Genomic DNA, 22,858 nt, shown 5'->3' on the forward strand with positions numbered 1-22,858 from the left:
AAACATGTGACGCAGATGAGCGAGGAGCACAGAGCTGCATGGGAGAGTATATTTTGGTGCACATTGCTCCCACAATGCACCACATAAAGCAACAGACTGCAGGCTTTCACCACACCGATCACATAAGAGAGAATTTACCTCACATATAATGAATTTTTGGTTTAAAAAGGGTCATTGGTTTAAAAAGAGTTAATTCACACATACAGAACCCACATAAAGTGAGGAAGACCAGGCAAACCATAAAATACAGTTTTACAGTTTTGCCTGTAGTTTTCCTTATTCCATATTATCAGGTTCTACAGAACTGCAAAAATTATTGTTTTTCATACTTTCATAGTTGTTAGGGGCTGGAAGGGACCTTAGAGATCATCAGGTCCAGTCACCCTGCACTTGAGCAGGAAAGACTGCTGGGGTGAGATGGATCAGATGACCCCAGCAAGATGGACAAAGAAATGGTTAATGTCAGCAACAATTTATAGCCCATTCAACAACTTTTGCTCGAAGTGAGAACTACAGAAAATTTAACATCAGTGTTAAGTTTTGTGAAACTACTAAAAAGTGTTATGTGACTGATATTCAGCAACACAGTAAGGGAACTGGAGAAAAGTTGCTACACCGAGTAGCAATCAGTATTTTAAGGACTATTTCAAAACCATTCACAGGCACAAAATATTTCAAGGACTAGTAAGTTTCTCTTAATACTTGTCTTAAAGTGGTGACAAGAAGGAAAATATGTTTGATGTTTGCCTAATGTACTACAGGACATTTGCTGTTAGTTTCACAAAGGTTATTAAAATAATTAAAATTAAGATGTGGGCAAAGCTTCATCTTTTAATCCACTGATTTTTTTAAGTATACGTATACTCAGTCACAAAATATGAAGTACCACAAAAGATCTCATAATCATAAGCAAGCATCAATAAGGTTTATTTTGCTTATAATAACATCTTATAGAGGATTTTATTAACTTGGTACTCACAGTTCCTGCATATTCTCAAAACACTCCTCTCAACAAAATTTCTGTAACAATGATATATAGTATCCTGGCTCAGATGTATTCCAATAAGATATAAGGAATATTAATTCTGCAGGCCTATACGGCTTTACAATACATAGCTAACACAGGCTTCATCATTAACGGTGACCTCAAATGGACGAAAGAGGTCAAAGAACCAATAATCAGATTCTGATGAGAGGTCAGTACAACATCTGCCTTTTCTATTTTCTGCTTGCCTACATGATTAAGTATAGTTTTCCATCCTTTCAGAATCCCTGAAGCATATATATGGTAATTACAGGAGTTTCCGTGCATTCAAATCTGCATCTTAGTCAATATTTTGGAAATGAGCTTTTAGTTCATTTTCATTCCCTAAGGACTGACTCAGTTGAAGGGATCCTAGATTTATTTGTTGTTCCTCCTTGCTCATGATGTTGCACTGATATTACTGATTCACAAGTTGGAGGTAGGAATTTTTTGTAACCTACTGTAGTAGCAGTTCATTTACATATACTACACATTGAAATGCTGCCTGTGATGGGGCAGGGTGTGGAGAGAAGAGTTCAATACAAGCCATTGTAAAATTTTAACTATCTCCCATTATTTTTCTATTTAAAGGTGAAGAGAGATTACAGGAGAGATTGAGATGACTGATGCCACTTCCAATCCATTGTAAAACCTGGTTAAATATATATAAATGTCAAAATATGGACACAGGTACACATGCATAGGTGACATTTTTCTATTTTTAAATAGCTTTAAATATGTTGAAACTGAAGTGTGCCTGTATATACAAATATATGCACATTATATATACTGTTGACAAGTATTTTTTGACAAAAATTGGCTTTTGCAACTAAGTTCTCATAAAAAGAAATCAGATTATCAAACGATAAAACTGTTTAGATTTTGCCAAGAGATTATAAGGAGGTTAAATTTTCACTAAAACCTAGAAATTCTGTAAAGAAAAGGCATGCCAATTTTTCATGGCAAATAAAAGACAACTTTCAACCAGCTGTGATCAAATACCCTCTCCAGAGACCACATGACCTAGTCCACTGTTTTCACTAAAAGGCACAAAGTTTAGGATATTACCCTGAATGATTATGATAATTGCCTGTTCTCTCCAACTGTTCCCAGCATAAAGTGAAAATGTTTTCTCCAACTGGATTTAATTTGGAGAGCATCTCATGTACATACAAGCATTAGATTTTTTTTTAAGTAGCATGCAAAGCATTATGTTTATTTCAATAAGTCCATATTTTCATTTACTCATTTACTGTCAGTCTTCAACAGGTAATTACTTCCCTGGATCTCTTACCCATTTGCAGACACCACCCACTTTTCCCAAGAATTCAATCTCTTTAAAAATGGACACAATTCTCAGAAAATAAGTACCAAGAAGCATAATACCATAGATAATTAGGGTTGGAAGGGACCTCAGCAGATCATCTAGGTGTAGCAGGTCATCTAGGGCCCTACTCAAAGGAGTACCATCCTCTACTAGAGCATCCCAAGGCTTTGTCTACCTGGGTCTTAAGTACTTCCAAGGATGGAGATTCCACAACCTCTCTGGGTAACCTGTTCCAGGGCTTTACTACCCTCCTACAGAGACAGTTTTTTCCTAATATGTAAACCTAAACTGCTATCACTGAGAACAGTCTAATTTCATCCTCTTTGAAACCACCCCTCAGGTAGGTGAAGGCTGCTGTTAAGTCCCCTCTCAGTCCTCTCTTCTCCAGGCTAAATAAGCCTGGAGAAACCTCTCCTCAGGGCTAGGGGCAGAAGTTACACATAAACCAGTTTAAGCGAGCAGAAACTGCTTTAAACTAGAGGTACCGATACATCGGTCCATATCATACTGGAACTGATAAAAGGAAAATTGACATTATCAGCAATTGGCTTTTTTTGGCTGATGTGGCTGATAATGTCGCTGACAAATGCCGTGGCTAGACTGGCAGCTTGTACAGCAGCGTCTGGCTGGTCTGTTGGAGAGAGGACAAAGGGGCTGGGGGGACAGACTGAGGCCCACACACTGAAGGAGGAAGTAGGGCTGGGGCTGGGGCAGCTGCTGCCCAGGAGGGTCAGGGCAGAGCACTGGATGGAGCCGCGAGTGGCTCATCCAGGGGACGCAGGGAGAGAGGAGAGGCTTCAGCCACTGTGTGCACCTGGGGAATGTATGAGGGCCACATGCCTCTCAGATGTGTGTGTGGGGTGAGGGCAGGCCAAGGGCTGCACCAGGCTCTTCCCAGCAGTAGGGCTGGGCCAGGTGGCCATGTGCTGGGAGGAGGGTTACCAAGGGAGCTACTAGATATTTGCAAACAAATATTTGCAAACACTCACCCTGAGGAAGAGTGTGCGTGCTGAAAAGCTTGCAAATAAATAAAATAATCTGTTTGCAAATATCTAGTTGGTCTAATAATACCTCATGACAAAAGAAATTACTGCACAGAAAAGCTTTCCATCTTTCCACTCTTCTGTGAAATATGAAACATCATAACCTGAAAGAAATATACTTCTATATCCTGCTTGCCACCAGTCAATTTTGAGGTAAAAAAGTCTTTCAACCTTTCTCTGTGCCTAACCTGGACAAAATGGACTATTCCAAACAGAAGACTTTACCACACCTCCAGCTGTCCTGTGAAACATGAATTTTCATTTCTACCTAGGAGAACTTTTACAGTCTCTGTTGTCTCCTGTGCCTGATGAAGGATGTATGCACCTAATAGCTTGCAAATAAATAAAATAATTGGTTTTCAAATATCTAGTTGGTCTAATAAAAGATATCACCTCTTCCATCAATTTTTAATCCTTTGGTAAAGTCAAGGTACATCACATCCACTGCTCTTCCCACATCCACAGAGCCAGTCTGAAGCTTGAGAGGTAATACAGACTATTCAGAAAACCAGGTCTGGATCTATGACACACTCACTTTTCATCACCCTGACTACAGTATTTACTCGAATTAATTTAGGACAACCTTCCACTATTTAAATTGTTATAATTTTCCATGTATAAAATCTAGGCAAGAATGATGGGGGGGAGGGAAACAGGCAGGGATGGAGCCCCATGCCCTCCCCCCAATCCAGGACTCCTCCCTCCTGCTGCTTGGGGTCCGGGCCTGCTCCCCCCCACACCACAGTGGCAGGGAGAGGGGAGGAGTAGGCCCAGGCCCAATGTGGGGGGAGGACCAGGCCCAAGGGTGGGGAGAAACCAGGTCACTACGGCGGAGGGATGAGAGGGGAGGAGAAGAAGGGGGGAGCAGCAGGCCCAGGCCAACCTGGTGACAGCGAGGGGGTGGGAGGAGCGAGCTTGGATCTGACAAGGAGGTGGGGGAGGGAGTGAGCCTGGGTCCAAGGAGGCTCATTCTTCCCCTCCCCTACCTGCTGCCACCTCAGGCTGGGCTCCTCCTGCTCAGGTTCACTTCTCCTCCCCACATCAGGCCCTGGCACACTCTTCCCCTCCCCGCACTGCCACTGCCACAGCGTGCCTGCTCCTCCCTGCTGCTGCATCGGCCCTACAGGTGACAACAGGAGGGAGGGAGGGGCGGGCCGAGGCGCCTTGGTCTCTCATGACATCCCAACCCCGCTCCCGCCCAGGCCGCCGATGCTGCCATCACCTGCAAAGGGGGGGGGCAAGGCCAGCTCCAGTGACCTCGCCCTTCACCCTCTGCTCCATCATTGCCACCTGCAGGGAGCAGGGAAGGGGAGGACGAAGCCAGTACTGCTGGCCTCGTCCCCCCCCGCTCCATCCGCTTCGTTGCCACTGCCTCCAGGGAGCAGGACAGGGGGGCAAGGCCAGCTGTGCTGGCCTCACCACATCCCCTGTATCCCACTATCATGGCAGCGCACTGCCATTTGTTGGAATGCTTCTTCACACTTTGATTGATTTGTCAGCCAATCAGAGCGCGAATAAAGCCATTATGGACAGATAGACACACAGATTAAGGCTTTTATAATACCAGAACTATAACAAATGGTATAATTTTCCATGTATAGATTCAAATTAATGGTAGGTCATCTTAAATTCATCCCTCCCATTACTATGGTGGGGAAAGCAGTGGCAGGGGGTGAGGGGCCAGACCCCTGCCCCTTCTCTCCCTATGCCTGTGCCTGTCCCCTTGTACCAGGCCCCCAACATATGCACCCCCTGCTACCTGCCACTCTTTGTTTGCATCTGCCCCCAATACCTGCTCTCCATCCCCTGGTCTCTACCCCTCATGCCTGTGCCAGTCCCTGCCACATCTGCAACCCCCACTACCTGCATGTCCCCTCCCACATCATATGAGCCATTCCACCTTAAGACAGGTGGTGGCTCAGCTCTGGCTTTAGCCCCAAGCTTGGGCACAAACCTGGAGCTGAGACGATGCCTGCCCCAGACTGATACTCAAATCCAAGACAAGGCTCCCCCACCTCTTCCCCACCCCCCATGCTGCGCAAGCAAATGTCCAGGTTTTTGCTCTGCCTCTGGCTCTGTCTGGGCAGTTTCAGCTTGGCTGCTTGGGACAGCAGGACAAGGTGACTGGTTGTTGGGGGATCATGTGCTCTGCACATGGGCCCCAACAGCTGCTCACAGGTAAAAGGGAGATGGAGAGTGAGAGAGCTCATGCATGTGAGCTGTATGGGCAGCAGGTCTGGGGGCTATGGGTTGGGAGTGAGGGGCACTAGGAGGACTGGGGAAGAGCAGAGGCTGTGGGTCTGCAGGGTACCAGCAGGGCTGGGAGTGGGTAGTAGGAGCCCTAGGTTAGGCATGAAGAGCACTTGCAGGGTTGGCAGGTTGGGCATACAGGTCACTGGCAGGGCTGAAGTGCAGGGTATAGTCAGTCAGAAGTAAGAGGCAGCAGCAGGGCTGGGGGGCTGTGGCTTACCATAACAGGAGCAGAGGCAGGGCGTGGCTGTATCATCTACCCCCCAACACACACAATCATATAACCTTGTCCCACCTTGTCCCACCTCGCCCCCCCCCACCTGCCCCCACAAGTGTTCTCTTCTTTGATACTGGAAATATGGTAACCCTAACCTCACCTTGGATTCAGATAAATCCAGTCACTGCAGAAGGAACTCATGCACATAAACGTCTGCCTGAATTTCTACTTTACCTACAGAAACATTGACATCATATGGTACAAAGAAAATAGAGAAGTATGTACGACTTAAACTGGGTAGTTGAAGGGAAAAAGGGAGAATAAGAAATAAAAGGGGAAATAGGAAGTAAAACTGTCTAGATAGTCACCCCTCAAATTTGAAAGCAACAGAGAAGAAAGGAATGGAAACAGAGCCTTAACTTTGAGTTTTCTAGGCCAGTGACGCTTTTCAGATCTGCTCTTCACACTAGTTTGTCAAAAGCTTAACTGGAATAGCAAGGAGATTTAGAGTTATTTTACACATATACAAGAAACAATTTCACCCTCTCTTTCAAAATACACAATGACAGTCTACAATGCTATTCAAAAGCTTGCAGGTGCCAGACAGAAAAGAGAGATATAATTGTTCATGTACTATGCACCCACATACACCTAATGCCAGCTTAAAAAAAAATACTGTTGCTCTCCTCTCATAGGAATAAATCAAGTTTTTCAATCAGTTTCCACTTATGTGATTTTTTTTTTCCTCCTCCAATGTCTATAAGGAGAAATTAGCTACCTATGGCGCAGTTTGTGGCTCACAATGAGCAATTTAAAAGAATATTCCTGCTCAGGCTGTGAGCTACTCCCAGAGACATAAGGGACACCTTCCAAACAGCCCTTAGGGGAGTTTTAAGAAAACACAAGTTTCAGAAACGACAAATAAATATGTATAAATGCATTTCTGAAACTTCATAGGATTTTCAACAGCTTGGCATAGGCTCCACAGTTTTTCCAGAGAAGTCCAAATGAAAACTGCTCTCTTAAATCCCAATTTGCCTATTGCTCAGAAAGCCAGTTTTCTGAAGTGACAATTCAAGTGAGTGGTCAACATGGAATCATCAAAAATCATTGTGTGTGACAAGCTTCATTTCCTTCTATAACAAGGTGACCGGTTCTATGGAAGGGAAGAAAGTAGTGGGTGTGATATACTTTGACTTTAGCAAGGCTTCAATATTAGGAAGCTAAGGAAATACAGTCTAGGCCAGGGCTTGTCCGGTTGCCGGGGGTACTTGGGAAGGCCCTAGTGGTTATGTATAGGTGGGCAGGGAGACAGCGCCGCCACTCACCACCCTGTGCTGTTGCCTCCCAGGAGCAGGGCCGGGAGAGGGGGCAAGGGCAGTGGCGCCCCTCTGCGGGCCACACAGGTGCCGCATGGCTGGCCAGACAGGAGGAGGGGAAGCTTGCACATGGCAGCTGCCGCCACCCACCACCCTGTGCTGCCGCCACTCCATATCTGGCCACTTGCCACTCCCCACCTCCCTGCTCCACATCCGGCTTCTCGGGGTATACTTATTAAAAAAGGCTGAAAACCCCTGGTTTAGGCAAAAATACCATAAGGTAGATAACTGGCTAAATCATCCAGCTCAAAGAACTGCCATCCATGGCTCAATGTCTAATTGGGAGAAACTATTGGGTCGAATGCTCCAGGGGTCCATTTGGGCTCCAGTACACTTTCATGTCTTCATTGATGATTTTGAGGACAGGACTGAGTACACAGCACATCTGCAAATGACACCAATCTAGGTGTAATTGAAAACTTTTTGGAGGATTGGACTAGAATTCAGAATGGCCTTGATAAGCTGGGAAAATGGTTCAAAATTTATGAAATAAAATTCAATAAGTCCTGTACTTCAGATGGATAAAACACACAGGGAGCAAACAAAACAAAATGACTGGGGAATGGACCATCAGTTGTTCTGGTGCGGTAAGTGTTCTCTTGTTACAAAAAAGGCCAAGAGCATTCTGGGTTGTGTTAACAGGAGTGTAGTGTGTAAGTTAAGGGAAAGGAATCTTCTGCCCTATTCAGCACTAGTGAGTTCTCGTCTGGAGCACCGTGTCCAGTTTTGGGCACCATGTTTCAGGAAAGGCATGAGTAAATTAGAGCCCAGTAGAGAGAAATAAAAAGGATTACAGGTCTAGGAAACACGATTTATGAGAAAAGGTTGGAAGAACTATGATTATTTAGCCTGGAGAAAACTAAGGTGGGACGTGATAACAATCTTCCAGTACCTGAAGAAGTATGGTTATAAAGGAGATAGTTATACATTACTATTATAGATAGACTACTCTGTTACCACCAGGAACAGGACAAGTAAAACCAACTTAAATTGCAATGAGGGAAATTTAGACTGAATATGAGAAATAATTTTCTCACTATGTGGAGGGGTAAGTATTGAAACAGACTACCTACGGAGACTGTGGAATCCTTAACACAGGAAGTTTTTAAAAAATAGGTTAGATAAACACTTATCTGGAACATCTAGACAGGGATGATCCTGCTTTCAGCAAGAGCTTGGGCTAGATGGGCTCCTGACAGCCCTTCCAGCTTTATTTTCTATTCTTCTAAAAAGAGAGCTTACAGGGGCTTTGGAAAAAGTAATTTAGATATTTTGCACCTTCTATCAACTCTCTATCAGCAAGCTTTCCAAATCTCATCCAAAATGGCTAGATATCTTGGCTAGGTTTCCTGCTGAATAGCTCACACTGGCATGCTTGAGCAGTGTCCTCTGTAGTACAATTTCTGCTGAACAGAGTTCTATACAACCAGTCATTTCGCAGCATGATTTGCTTTAAATAGATGTATGATAGGTTATTATTCTGATCACTGCAGCATCTCACACAGGTCTGATGTTCATATGCTAAATATACAAATGAAAATACAGTTTCCCTTATCAAATTTATAAAACAAAGATATTTGACTACATAGGTTATTAGATACGAATTTATATGCAAGTAGGCATCTGTAAGTGTAAAAAGGAGTAATAGTATGAAAAAAGGAGAAGTCACACTATGTAATAAAGCTATATGAATCTATAGGAAAATAAAAGCTCTCTGTTAAAATCAAGACCTTGCAGTACAGCAATGCAATAGTACAATAAACCTTGCTAGGTCTTTGGAGTAATCTGGATGAAATCTGCTCCCTGCCCAGTGTCGAGGATGCTTTTCTTTATACACAACACAAAGAAAATCCCCCTAAAGGCTCCTCATGTTTGGAGCCAGAGCATTAATGTTCATGTGCCCTTTAGTGTTTCAAAGAAAGCCCTAGGTTTACAAAACCCAACTGAAAATCTTGCTTCAGGCATGCCAGGTTAGGCAGATTCACCTGCACAAGCATGTAATACCACAGAGAAATTATAATTATTTAACAACTTAACAATTTTCTGGGCTAGCTGTGCTTTCTGGGTATGAAATCCATTTTCCTCCTCCTGGCTTACGACAAGCTAGAGTTCGCACGTAGACCTAGCATGGGAGATAACAGGTTCTGAGGATTATTTCATCAGTAGGGGCCTACTTAATTCATGGCCAGACAAAAGTAATTTTTGCAGCTTGCTCATAGCCTGAAGAGCCAATTTTGTGGGCATTTTCTATTGGTCCCTCCCCCTTCCACTGATTGGCGGACAGGCCCTGTGGAAGGACAGGAGGGCCAAGGGGTGGCTACTAGCTGCCCTTCAGCCACTGCCTTTTCTTCCCTGGCAAGCTGCAAGGCAGCAAGGACTGTTGTCTTCCGCTGGGGAGCCAGCATTTTATTTTTAATTATTTTTGTTTTGTTTTTTTTAAAGTTGATGACATGAACAACTGAAGACTTTGCAGTTTCTGTGAAATTGCAAATTAAGTAGGTCCCCATTTATCAGTAAACAGGGAGCATCATGTTCAATCAGTTAACTGAAAAACCTTAACTGTATTTGGTCCAAGAAAAGGGGTATTCTGTGGTTTCACTTAACATTCAGAGTCTTGTTTGCTAATAGCTGATGCAATATATGATACTTTGTCATTTTCCAGATACCTAACAAACCAGATAGGCTTTCCCCAGCAGAGAAAAGTAATGATGCTAACAGATAAACATGAAGAACAGCCTCAAAAATGTCAAAATGCAGCTGTAATATCTTGTCTCTGGGTTCCTATTAAAAATATATGTTTACCCTCCTGCTCTCAATCTCCACCCCTGCACTGTATTCCAGTTCCATACTCTCAGCCCCTTCAATACCGTATCCTGAAACCAATGGCTACAGCTTCATGCCACCTCTACGTTTGATACCATCTAGGACTGTGAGAAGTTTTGGGTACTGATTTGATTCAGAGGAGATTTGGCTCGATTTGGCAGCTGAATCTCTGAATCCAAATCGAATCGGGAGATTAATAGAAAGGTCTGAATTGATTCAAAGCTCTCTGAATCGATTCAGAAAAGATTCAGGCATTCCAAGCTCACCACCGCAGGGAGATGGACCTGAACTCTGTGCTGGTAAATAGGGTGTGGGGGGGGGTGCTGAAAGAGGAGGGAGGGGACCATGGGGGGACCCCTGCCAGGCCCCATCCCCTGCCTGCTCCCCCCCTGACTGCTTTCCCAGCCCATCCCCACATGGCTGTCCTGCCTGCCCCAGCTCCCAGTTCTTTTAAAAAAAACAAAGAAAAACCCACTCACCAGCTGCTGCAGCAGCTGTTGGGGCATTTGGCGGCTCGTGTCGAAGCCCCACATGCAGTGTGGGCCAGCGGGGGGGCAGCAGGAAATCACACCTCCTCCCCGCCTGGCAGGAGTTGGTGAGCCGGGGGGGGGAAAGTTTGTTGGTTTGTTTTGTTTTGTTTTGTTTTTTAGAGCCTGGAGCTGGGGCCGCGTGGGGCAACCATTGACTGGACTGGGACAGCGGGCAGGAGATGGGGCCTGTCTGATTCAGAGATTCAGCAGTGGCCAAATCTCCACCAAATCAATTCAGGACAGTGATTCAAATCACCGAATCAAATCACCGTCCCCGAATCAGCTGAATCTGAAGCGAATATTAGCTGCTTCGCACAGACCTAGTATCAGCCCTTTAACCCACACTTCAAGTCCCTTGTAGTCCCCATTCTTCTTCCCATGTCTGTCTGCCCCATACTATACCATACCCTGTTTTTCCATTAGTCTAAAAGAATTTTCAGGAGTTTGAAAATCTCGAACCTCTGAATCAAATCTTCCACCTTCTATTCCTCCTCCATTAATTAACAAACTTTTGTTTAGTCCTAGAAAAGCATAGCCCGAAGTTATCAGGAGTTCAGTTTCTGCTGATAAAATGTTTTAAAGTGCTTTAAAGTATTGTCTGCATATTTTTTTAAGTAGCTTTGCATGAGTGTGGCTTTACCAGCAGATTCAGGCTCATGAAGGAAGAGAAAAAAAGAAAAAAGAACCAGATACTTTTTTATTCCTAACCATGTTATGGAACTCTAGTTTCTCTTCCATTGCCCAAGTTAAGGGGGCGGAGGCCTGGGATAGTCTTCAGTTTGGTCCAGGAAAACTATTAAATTCCAGTGTGAAAAAACAGATCTCTTACTTCCACTAGAAGAAAATAGAACAGTATGTAACATTTCTTAGCTGTGTAGTCACATTGACCAAGATGGCCAGTTTCCCAATTCTTCCCCACTTCCCAGTCTGGTGGTGGCATTTCCTGGTCTGGTTTACTTTGATCTCCTACATTTTTTTCAGGATGCTGTTAGTGCACCCTCTGTCTATTAGTGTGGTAGTAAGTCATGCCATCTCAAACAAACATGTAATTTCCTCAGTTATACAATTTGTAATGAGAAAGTTAAAATAACAAAATGTCCTCAATATTAGCACTAACATTTTACTTCTCATCTGCACACCTCAGAGTAAAAGAGACAAAAAAATCTTAATCCCAGCACAGACTCAACTCAGTTACATCAAATGCAGACAGATTGTTATCAGTTTTCCTATAACCCCTCCAATTTGTTTTATGCAAGCCCTAAGCTTCTCCAAGAAAGAGACTAGCAATTGTACCAAGTAATTGTTGGCATTATGGAATAGAGAAACTTCAAAGAACTGAGAAATCAAACACATTTTCACACACGCCCAGATTTCAAATTCCAAGCTGCTTTTCAGGACAGGAAAGCAAGTAGAAACAAAACACAAATTGCCTATTTTCAAGGATGTTATAAGCAGGCCCAAAATACTCCTTCCCCTCTTGTCAAAGATAAGCAGATTTAAGTCAGGTTTTAGAAATCCATTTGGATAAAGTACCTTGTAAATTGTCATTAAACCTTTAAAAAGTAGCTTAGGTTTTTAAAGAATGATGTACAGCACCTTACATCATGTTCAAATTTTTGAAAGCTTGATTCAACAGTCTGTGAAACAAATACAAGAAATTCAATCCTTTTTTTAAGATTTAAGATTTCATGAACACAATAGCACATTTTTAGAGGCAAACTTACATTCATATTATTCTAATTAAATTTTATGAGCCTTCCAAGTCAGCTTACCCTGTTGCCTTTTTTGTACAAAAGAAATATACAAAGATAAAAGTATTAAAACAATTGAGAATCTATTTCATTTGATTACTTTACTTAAAGTTAAATCTTACCTGTAAGAGGATAGGATATCAAACAGAAAATGATGTACTACCATTGTAAAATTGAGATTTAATTAGAAAGGTATTCAACAGTAACAATAACAACATGGCAGATTCATCACAAAGGGCCACCTCTGACAAGGTGTGCACATCATACCCTAGCAAATGGAGAAAGAAACTAAGCTTTCATGTAGGGAAGTAAAAACAAATGCTTTATCCAGGCATCATGCAATAACAACCCTTCCTAAAAGAGGCAGTAGCAGATGAGCTTCATTAGGGCAGCAAGTCTTTAAAAGTGTTTATGCTGTAGAGCAGGCTGGGCCCTTGGTTCCATGATGAGTTCAGTGCTTAGGCCAAGAATCAAATAACACTGATAACAAGTCACCCTTTGCTTAGTGGGGCACTGGACTAGTGGACGCTGAGCCTGTTGGTTTAATATCCCCTACAGAACTAAGGATACTTGCTGTGATTTCTACTTTAGGCCCACTATAATACAGTATTCAGATCACAAGAGAAGCTGCACTGTGTGCAAGAATTGAGCTGGATCCCTGCCATTCCACCACTCTAAGCGAGCTGCCAGAATTTTGGAGCTATTGCTCCTTACATGTCACACTAGTTATGTGCTAAGCTCCCAGAGAAGATAATCAATCACCAAAGAGTGTTTAGTCTGTCAGGTTTCAAATACAGACCACACAGCATAGACCTTTCAAGTAAAACAGAAAAAAAGAGGGAACAGAAATGATATAGAAGTGTTAGCCTGAAATGCACAGAGATCCAATTTCATCTATTAGGCACTGTAACAGGGCAGTTTGGCCCAAGGGGAGAAGGCAAACACTCAAGCTTGGTAAGGAACAGTTTGTAGCCAGGAGATGGACTGAAACCTGAAGGAGCTCGCTTCTAGGAAAAGACAAAGCTATAAGGGCCCTCTCCACCTGTCTCAGGCAAGTGTTACTTGTTTGTGTTATGAGGCTGCCCGAGAGTCTCCCAGGGTAACAAAGCCAGGCAGCAAGGCTGCAGGCACTCAACCCCACTTATGTACTATTGCTTGGACTAGCTGAGGACACTCTGAGAGGGCAAAGCCCTCCGGGACAGAAGCTGGCACATTAACCAGCCGAACAGATCCCAGGGCTGTGTTGAAATGGACGGAGGAGTTGCATCAGCTGCAGCAACAAGTGCTACAGTAACAACAGCCGGAGTTGTATAAGCTTCAGGTGCAGCAGCAGCAGATTCAGTGAACATGCCAAGAGAAATGCAACTGTTATACTTAAGTTTCTGGAACAAGTGAAGCCCAGCACGCGGATGGGCATGGCTTCTCCAAAGCAGGTAGAATGGGAGCAATGACCCCAAAGTGTTTTTAGAGACTTTCAAGCAGATGGACAAGATGCATCAGTGGTCCTGGGTGTAATGGGTTATCAAGTTGGTACCCTACCTGACAGGGAAAGCTCAAGTAGCATACCAGACCTGCCCAGTTATGGCACCCACAAGTCCACCATTTTAGATAGACAGAGTGGGGCTCATGAAGGAGGCATACAGATACCAGTTCCGGGACAGCCCTTTCACCAGGACTCTTGGCCCCAAGCAGTGGTGCAGTGCCTTAATGAACTATGCACCCAGTGGCTGAAACCAGACTTCAACTCACTCGTAAATATTGTGGAATGGTGCCAGTCAAACAGTTCAGACAGGTGTTGCCAGTGGGGGGCCTCTATAGACAGCAGGTTATGGACCTTAAGAGTTGGAATTGTTATTTTAACTTTCTCATTACAAACCTTTTTAGAGTTGGAATTAGAGTGTGGAAAGTCTTCATCCAGGTTAAAGGGACAAGTCCACCACAGCCTGAATAAAGTAAGTAAAGCCAGGCATGCACTTGGCCAAGGAGTCCTACCTCACTCCCCAAAATAACAGTAGTGGGCTCAGCAACCTTGGGCCATGGAGTCAGAGCTAGAAGATGATCCTAACTGAGAGACAGTACTAAACCCAGGAAAAGGGCAGCCCTCAATCTGTTTCTCAAGTTGCCACCCCAGACACTGGCACTAGGATTGCCCACTCATGGACTACAGTTATGTCCAGTCTGGGGTCTCTGAGGTTCCAAAAGAAAACCCTGAACAGAGAACCCAAGAACTCCCTGTGACAATTGGAGATGTCCAGGTCCTGGGCCCCACGGACTCCGGCTCAATCCAGACGTTTGTGCATTGGCAGCTTGTGGACTTGCCCAGCTATCAGTTGTGGAGTGTGTACATCTAACATACATACATAGATATACTCGGCCCTATCCCACTACAAAGGTGCAGGTCTCAATTAGAGGTTGAATGGCTGATCTGGGTGCAGCAGTGGCCAGCCACCTTTCCTACCTGGAAGTGGTGGGTCAGAATTGGAGCTCACTAACCAAACTGCTATACCAGGCCACATGACAGAAAGGAAATTGGGAGCTGCTAGAGCAGTGTGGGGATCAAATAGGGGAGATACTCCCTTCTGACCCTAAGGTCTTTGGATCCTGAGCTATGCCTCATTAGAGCACTGATAGATTAAGAAGACAGCCCTAGAACAGAGAACAGATTGAATAAGAGGCAAAAGAAAAGGGTTGGTGTCCAGTGTAAGCTTGGTGGGCCCAAAGAAGCTGGCTCCATAGACAGTTCACCTGAGGGTGAGATGGGGACATCTAGAAGAAAGATCTGACCTTATACAAAGCAAAGAGGGGAACCAGTCTCAGCACTACTTTATGGCCAGCTGGCCCAGGTGAAAGATAAAATACTATATCCTCACCTGGCTACCTAAGATTCTACTTTAAGCTGCAGAGGAATGCCCTGATGAAGATCTTATGGGACCAAATGATTGGGACCAGAAGGACCCAGCTATAGGTGCCAAAATCATACCAAATCACCCTTTGAAACTGACATAGAACATACTGCAGGCCAGCCATTTAGGGACAAAGACTCCTTAAGAAGGAGTGCTCACCAGATTCCTCTGGACTTAAATTTACCAGGATATTAAAGACTATTGTTCCTCATACCTCAAGTGCCACTGGATGGTCCCATGCCCACAGCATCAGGTGTTGTTGATTCTGTTGCTATTGGTGAGTACCTCATTTGAGTGGGTTGGGACAGATACTGGAGGACCCTTGGAACCCAGTACCAGCGGGTACCACTGCTCTTGGTCCTTGCAGATTACGCTACCTGGTTTTCAGAAAAGATCATGGCCAGACAGTGGCCACAGAACTGCTAAAGATTTTCTTAAGGATGGACCTCCAATAAGAAATATTAATGGACCAAAGCACCATCTTCATGTCTTGGCTTCTGCAAGAAGTATGTGCACTTGTGAAAGTCCACCCATGCAGACCGTCCATTTGTTATTTACCATATCCCGAGACAGATGGTCTGGCAAAGAGGTTCTGCCCAGTTGTGTTAGTTCACAGCCTGGGTGTGTTAGTTCTCAAACTGGACAAATTGATCCCATTCTTCATTGGCTCTACAAACCAAACACAGCATGAATTTTGATACATCCCCAATGCTTCAAGTCGCTGAATTGATACAACAGCTGGAGATGGTCAAGTACATATTTGGACCTGATCTGAAGAAGGAATACTGGCGAATCCCTGTTGCTCCAGAATCCTGCAAGGTAACTGCATTTATAACACCTTGGCCAACAGCAACAGAATCAACAACACCTATCAATTTAAGACCCTCCCCTTTAGTCTCCACAGTGCCCCGACCATGTTCTAGCACCTGGTGGACAGAATTCTGTGAGTATACAGCAGTGTCTCTCAGTGATGTGGTGGTGTTCACTGGCACTTGGAAGAAACATAATTCTCTGGTCAGGGTCACGCTATAACCTCTTTGGGCTGCAGGTCTAATGACAAATCTGCTAAGTGCTGGCTCAGGTGTTAGGAAACTAAGTATTTGGGGGTGTTCTTTCAGGAATGAGGAGATTAGATCCTCTGTAGACAAGGTATAGGCATTGGTAGTCTCTCATGCCTAAAACTAAAAGGCAAAACTTTCTAGGCTTAGCCAACTATTACTTCTGCTTTATCCCACAATATTCAGTGCTTAACGCCCCATTGAGCATTCAAAACAGTGCAGTGGTCACCCACAGCTTGACTGTCTGAAAGATAAAGGAAATTCTATGTACCACACCAGTATTACACAGTCTGAATTTCAGTCAGGGTTTATCCTACAAACAAATGCTTCAGAACAAGCCCTAGAAGCCATGCATTCCCACAACTTTGAGGATGGGAAACACCTGGTCCCATATCCGAGCTGAAAACTCCTTCCTCAAGATCAAAAGTATTTGATTATTGAAGAGTGTCTTGCAATAAGATTGGCGATTTAGACCCTCCGCTACATCCGCAGGATCCACTTTAGTTGCAGATCATGCCACCCTGACATAGCTACACACAATGAAGGAAGCCAATCCCTGATTCATGTGTTGGTACTTAGTGCTGCAGCCCTATATTAATTCAATATTTGCCACCACCCAAGAGCAGCACATACCAATGCAGACTTCTTGTCATGTGGGGAAAAGAGGCTGGGGAGGACCGAATATGGAAGACTGAGTCTCAGACTCCACTCTTGCAGGGGAGATGTGTAACAGGGCAGTCTTGACCCTTTGAGCCCAGGTGTTGATGATTACCTGGCAGTTAAAAGCACAAGGGGAGAGAAAGCAAGCACTCAAGCTGGGGGAACAGTAGTTTGCAGCCAGAAGGCAGATGGAAAGACAGAGAAGATCACTTCTAGGAAGGAACAGAGTTAAAAGGGCCCTCTCCTGTCTCTTACAGGCACCTAACCATGATTTTATTCCATTCCATTCAAGTTCCTGAAAAAGACTAGAAAAAAAGGTAAATAGGGTCCTCTACCTATTTGCTGCTTTTTTGTGATTTCTGTAACATAATGACGCATTACAAAAATAGACACATTAACATTTTTTCCAGGGACATGAGAAATGTGGATTAGGATCATAGTTAGGCACCTAAATCCACTTCAGTATTTAATAGGTTGAACAGAATTTGACCCTAAGTTCATTTTATATTCCACATCTTGGAACATCTATCCAACCCTCAGTCCAAACTTGGTAACTTAGTAAAAAGCCCAGTTGGAGAAAGAAATAAAAGTATCTGAAAATGGTAAGAAAAAAATATTCATAATACTTACCTTCCCATTACAAATGTGCAACTCTAATACACTGTTAATACACTGTATTTGTTTAGAGATTCATATTTCAAAAAGCATGTCAAATATTAAATAATAAATACTCAAACAATTCTGGAAGACAGGGACCTACCATATTTACTGAAAACCAAAATTAGTATTTTTCCCTAATCAGCATGGAGGAAAAAAAGGGGCAGGAGAACAAGGGGCAGAGATCTGGCCCTTTGTCCCCCCACAATTGCTTCCCTTCCAAAAAATGGAGAGGAAACACATTTAAGATGGCCTTCGGCTAATTAGATTCTACACACTGAAAATTATAATAAATGTATAATTTTCCATGTACAATAGCTAATTTTGGGGGGATTATCTTAAATACAAAGTCATTTTAGATTCAAGTAAATACAGGAATTATCTTACCATTTTATAAACAGAGAAACTGAAAAGTTCAGAGACTTACCCTGGGGTACATAAGGCATCAATGGGATTACAATGCAAGTACTATATTCACAATTCCTTCCCTCAGTTTCCTGGACACCATGCCTTTTTTACCAAAGGGAAACTATTACCATTTTTGTCACAACGGACTTCATCTTAAGAAAGGTTAAATCTACCATAGCTTGTCAGTTTTGTATATTTCTAGTAACTGCAGGGCCCGAGTTTCCCAGGCCCTGCAAATCTGGGATTTACAAATCTGAGATTTCCCAGAACACAATTTTCGCATGTGGTTACTTCATGGTATATCCAGTTGGACTTAGAAATGGTTATGGAATTATTCTGCTACTAATATTATACAAGGGACTGACTAAAACTAAATAAATCATTAAAGCCTAGTAACAACTTTTATCTGCAGTAGCCTCCTTGCTTATTCTCGTGTTAAGCTCAACTGGAGATCATAAGCTTGAACTACATGTAACTTAAGTCAAAAGTCTATTTCTCAAAACAAGAAAAAACAAACTCTTTCAAGCTAGGGCTGAAGTAAAGGCCACTTCAACTTTCCAGCCTGCACAACGCACCATGCAGTCCACTAATTAAGCAAAACAAACCATTAAGAACATAGGCCACAAATGTTCCACACTTTTCACTTAATCCTCTTTTTCCTTTTTAAAGAGGATTTAATTAAGAGTTCTGATTCGAACTTTTAAACCTGCTATTCCTAAAGAAAACAGGGAAATTAGTCACCAAACCCCCATTGAACTTCAAAGGAACTTGGACCCCTAATTTATTTAAAACCAAAACCTTACGGGAAAATTAAGAATTCTGCCTTCAGAAAAAGATTCAAACAGTCTGAAGTAAATAAGACTAGAAGGGGCATGCTAAACAAGGGAGAGAAAACACATTAATGCATAGCTCAGTAACTGCTCAGTAACTGAACAGCTTCCACTCTGCTAAATGAATGAGACTGGGAAAATCTGGAAGAAAAAAAAAAGTGTGTGTGAACTTGTGAATAACTTTCAAAATAGACTTTAGGTTGTACAAGCAACCATAGTCCAAGCATTTCTGACTTCCGGCTACTTGACTTTGCAATCTTAAGAATGTTTTTTAATGTAACTTTTTTCATATGAAATATATGAGGGGAGTACACTGGGAAAGGAATGAGCTAAACAAAGTGTAAGTAAGTCCCAAAATTTGCTGAAGAAAGTGTACTGTATACACGCTAAAAATACAGCTCAACTTGACATAACTATGTCTTCCTTAGCAGTGAAGCAATGCGTCTGCACAATGAAGGAAAGCTATCAACAACTGAGTTTCATGAACAGTGTGAACAGCACCCACACTAGAAAAGTCCACACTGTCAGTACCTATTCCTGGAACGAGGATAGCTGTGGATCATCTCAGGCAGATACTAAACTGCTCATGTGCGGCAGAGATAAATCACTTCTTTCTGTTAATTTCCTCTTCATGTCACCTGCTTACCAGGTATGTAGGCAAGATCCTACTTATTCTGTTATATTTTATGGCAATGCCATGGGTAAATTTTCACCAAGCTCAAGATTCACCAAAATTGCTCTTTTCTGTATTTGTTCTCATCTAATCTGAACTAAAAGCTATTTACAAGCATACACATAAAAGATCTTGTAATTCTAGGAAAATGTTGATATACAAATAAAACTTGCTTATACTTTATGTGCATTTTAATATTATGTTAGTTAACTCTTCTAACACTCAGTAATTAAAAACTGTCCCATACCTCCAGTAATACTTTTTATATAATATTTATTTTAGCCAAATATTTAAGTCATATGCATTGCAGCACTATATAAATGATGTAAGGCTTTGAAGCACAGGGTAGAATATATAAAGTATAATATTTTACTAGTCAAAGAATGCTATAAAAATAAGTAGATTTGCATTTTCTCAATATTTTCCCCTTTACATTTTCTGTATATTTTCATTTAAATTATCTCAAAATTTCACTTCCAGTAAAAAAAAAAAAAAGTGGGGGGGAGGGGAAGAGAGACAGAGAGAGAGATTTGCATATATGCTGGTTGTTCTGGAACTTAAATTTCATGAAAATGTGGGCGTAAAAGCAGTAAGCATTTATTATGGGATGTAGGTAGCTGTGTTGGTCTAAGGACATAGGCAGACAAGGTTCTTTGAGTGAATCTGATATCTTTTATTAGACCAACTTAAATAGTTGGAAAACAATTATTAAGCAAGCTTTTGGGTTCAAAAACCCTTCGTCACCCAAAGAACTTTGTCTGCCTAAGCATTTATTTATTCTCTTCCTAGAACCTAAGGAGAAAACTCAACATACAGGTTGGCAAGTCTGACCTCGGTTAATGGAAGGAGGCAACAGGCAGTTCCTCAAATCATGCCAACAGCAGCCTGGGGTTCTATTAAAATAATGTCTGAACCCAGACGTGTGTTTCCAGGTCATGTACTATCCTTTTTTCACATTTTGCATTAAATTCAATTTCCACTGAAGTATATGGCAAGACTCCCATTGATTAGGTAGCCCAGGATTTTACCCTTTTGTCTGTTAAGAACCTTTAGAATAATCCTACAATTGTTATTTAAGTTGGGTATTATTTAATGAAAAAGCTTTATTGATTTTAATAGGGCTAGTGGCAGAGAAAGCTACTGCTCAGCATGGATGCCTAGCTGAAACTGGTTCTTTATTTTGTATGGGAATTCAGCAGTACTGACAATTTCCCCAAGTCATCTGTTAACAAACATAGTTAATAACAATTATTTGTTTTTTTCAAAAGTTTTTAGAGCAAGCACAGTTACTTAAAGGCAACATATTCCACTGTAAAGATGCTCTAAACTTAAACTCAATTCTTTGGTCTCTTTCCTTTTGGGTCAGAAAGAGACAGTACAATATTGGCATTCACACACTGCATTCCAGGCCAGAGGGTACTGCTACTTAGTTTTATGATGGTCCTTACTGGCCAAAAGGAAGCAGTAGTCCAAAATGCTGCATATATATATAGCTCTATATATGCAGCATTTTGGACTACTGCTTCCTTTTGGCCAGTAAGGACCATCACAAAACTAAGTAGCAGTACCCGCTGGCTGTACCTATATCTACAGATAGATCGATTGATTGATCGACAGACAAACAGACTGACTGATCTCTACTAAGCTTTCTAATGGATATTCCTTGGTTCCAGTCTTGCCAACAACAGCCCCTATATATAACCCCCAGATTAGCCCATCTGATCTGAGTGAAGGTTTTAATATACTGGCTTAATACAGTGACTTCTAATAATGTGTTTACCTCTTGCTCTCATCTTTGCATGATGACGACATTTCAAATTTAAACCATCTATTACATATGGATTAAAAGAATCTATACTGCAGAATTTAAATTAGTTTTACTCAGTGATTAATTAATATTCTAAAGTATTTTTTCAACCCATTTTAGGAAAAAAATGAATATCAAGAGACCTTAACAGAGACAGCAAACCATTATTATTTCAACTTCAACATATTGACAGTAAAATAAATAAATCACAACCAGTGGATACAATATGTGGTGTTTGGGAGAAAAAGGATAGTTCAGAGACATCTTAGAGACTTCAATGTTCATATTTTCAATTTATGGCTGGTATTTTGAAGATGAAACCTGCATCAAATCTGATAATTAGCTTCTGTAAATAAATTATATAGCCTCATTAAGTGGCATCCAGCTGAAATAACTTGCCCACCCCTGAACTATGGCCTCAAACAGGCATTCATCTCTAGTGGCAGAAACTGTTTTTAGAAGTTTTCACTGCTAAAAGTCATTCCAAGAGAAGGAGCAAGACAGGCGCTCCATCTGCAGCTGTCCCCTCATCCCTGCACCTTCCTCAGACCAGGGATCAGGTGGCAGAAGGGGTGGGAAGCAGCAACTATTCCACTCCTTCCTGTTAACAGATGAAACCTCTTCCCAGAGCCAGTGGTGTGTAGTTTCTCTACAAAGGGTAAAGCAGTGGGGCTGTGGGCATGCAGGTCTCAAAGTGTTCTCTGTGGGGGGGGGGGGGGCAGCGGGGGGAACAGTTTCAAAATTAGGACCCACACCCCTCGGGAGTGAAGCGGAGGGAGCATAAAAGGGCAAAGCTGCCTGCTCCATTCCCAAGCCAGGAGCTATCTGGTTTGGGGAAGAGGCAGGGAGCACCAGCTGCTGCTCCCCTTCCATCTTAGAACCACACTTAGGACCACACTTAGAGGGCGACGTACAAGCATTCACTCTTGTGAGTCTCTCTCGCATGGGAGATCTTTCAGGTTGGTACCTGGAAAAATCCTTTTCCCAAAAGGGGCATGTTTTCCCTGGAAGAAATTAAATGAACACTTGTATGCTTCTAATTAATACCAGGAGAGGAGTAGTTCTCCCAGTAGAAATGTAATGCTTGTATACAGCCTATGTTAGAGAGGTGGTCTGGTGGGGTTAACAAAAGCCTAGGATAGGAACCTCGTGGATTCTAATGTCTCACCTAGCAGACTGCATATATAAAGTGCATTGGAACAACTCAACACTAAGAAATATAGGCAACATGCTGGGACTCTTTCAAGCTGTGTCTATACCAGGCAAAGAAAATCTCTGTAATTTGCAATAAATAATACACTGAACTAACAGGAAAATATGTATACTGGATCTTGCTGATTGGAATAAAATGTCCTTGCAAAAATCTAAACAATAACAACATCTCAGTAGGAGGATAGAGAAATAAGAAAAAGAAAGGGCAGAACAATGTAGAAGATTTCATAGATTTCATAGACATTAGGGCTGGAAGGGACCTCGGGAGATCATCGAGTCCAGCCCCCCAACCAAAGGGCAGGAAGT

The sequence above is a fragment of the Crocodylus porosus genome, unplaced genomic scaffold (genome assembly GCF_001723895.1).
Source record: "Crocodylus porosus isolate Cpor-Errol unplaced genomic scaffold, CroPor_comp1, whole genome shotgun sequence".
Lineage (NCBI taxonomy): Eukaryota > Metazoa > Chordata > Crocodylia > Crocodylidae > Crocodylus > Crocodylus porosus.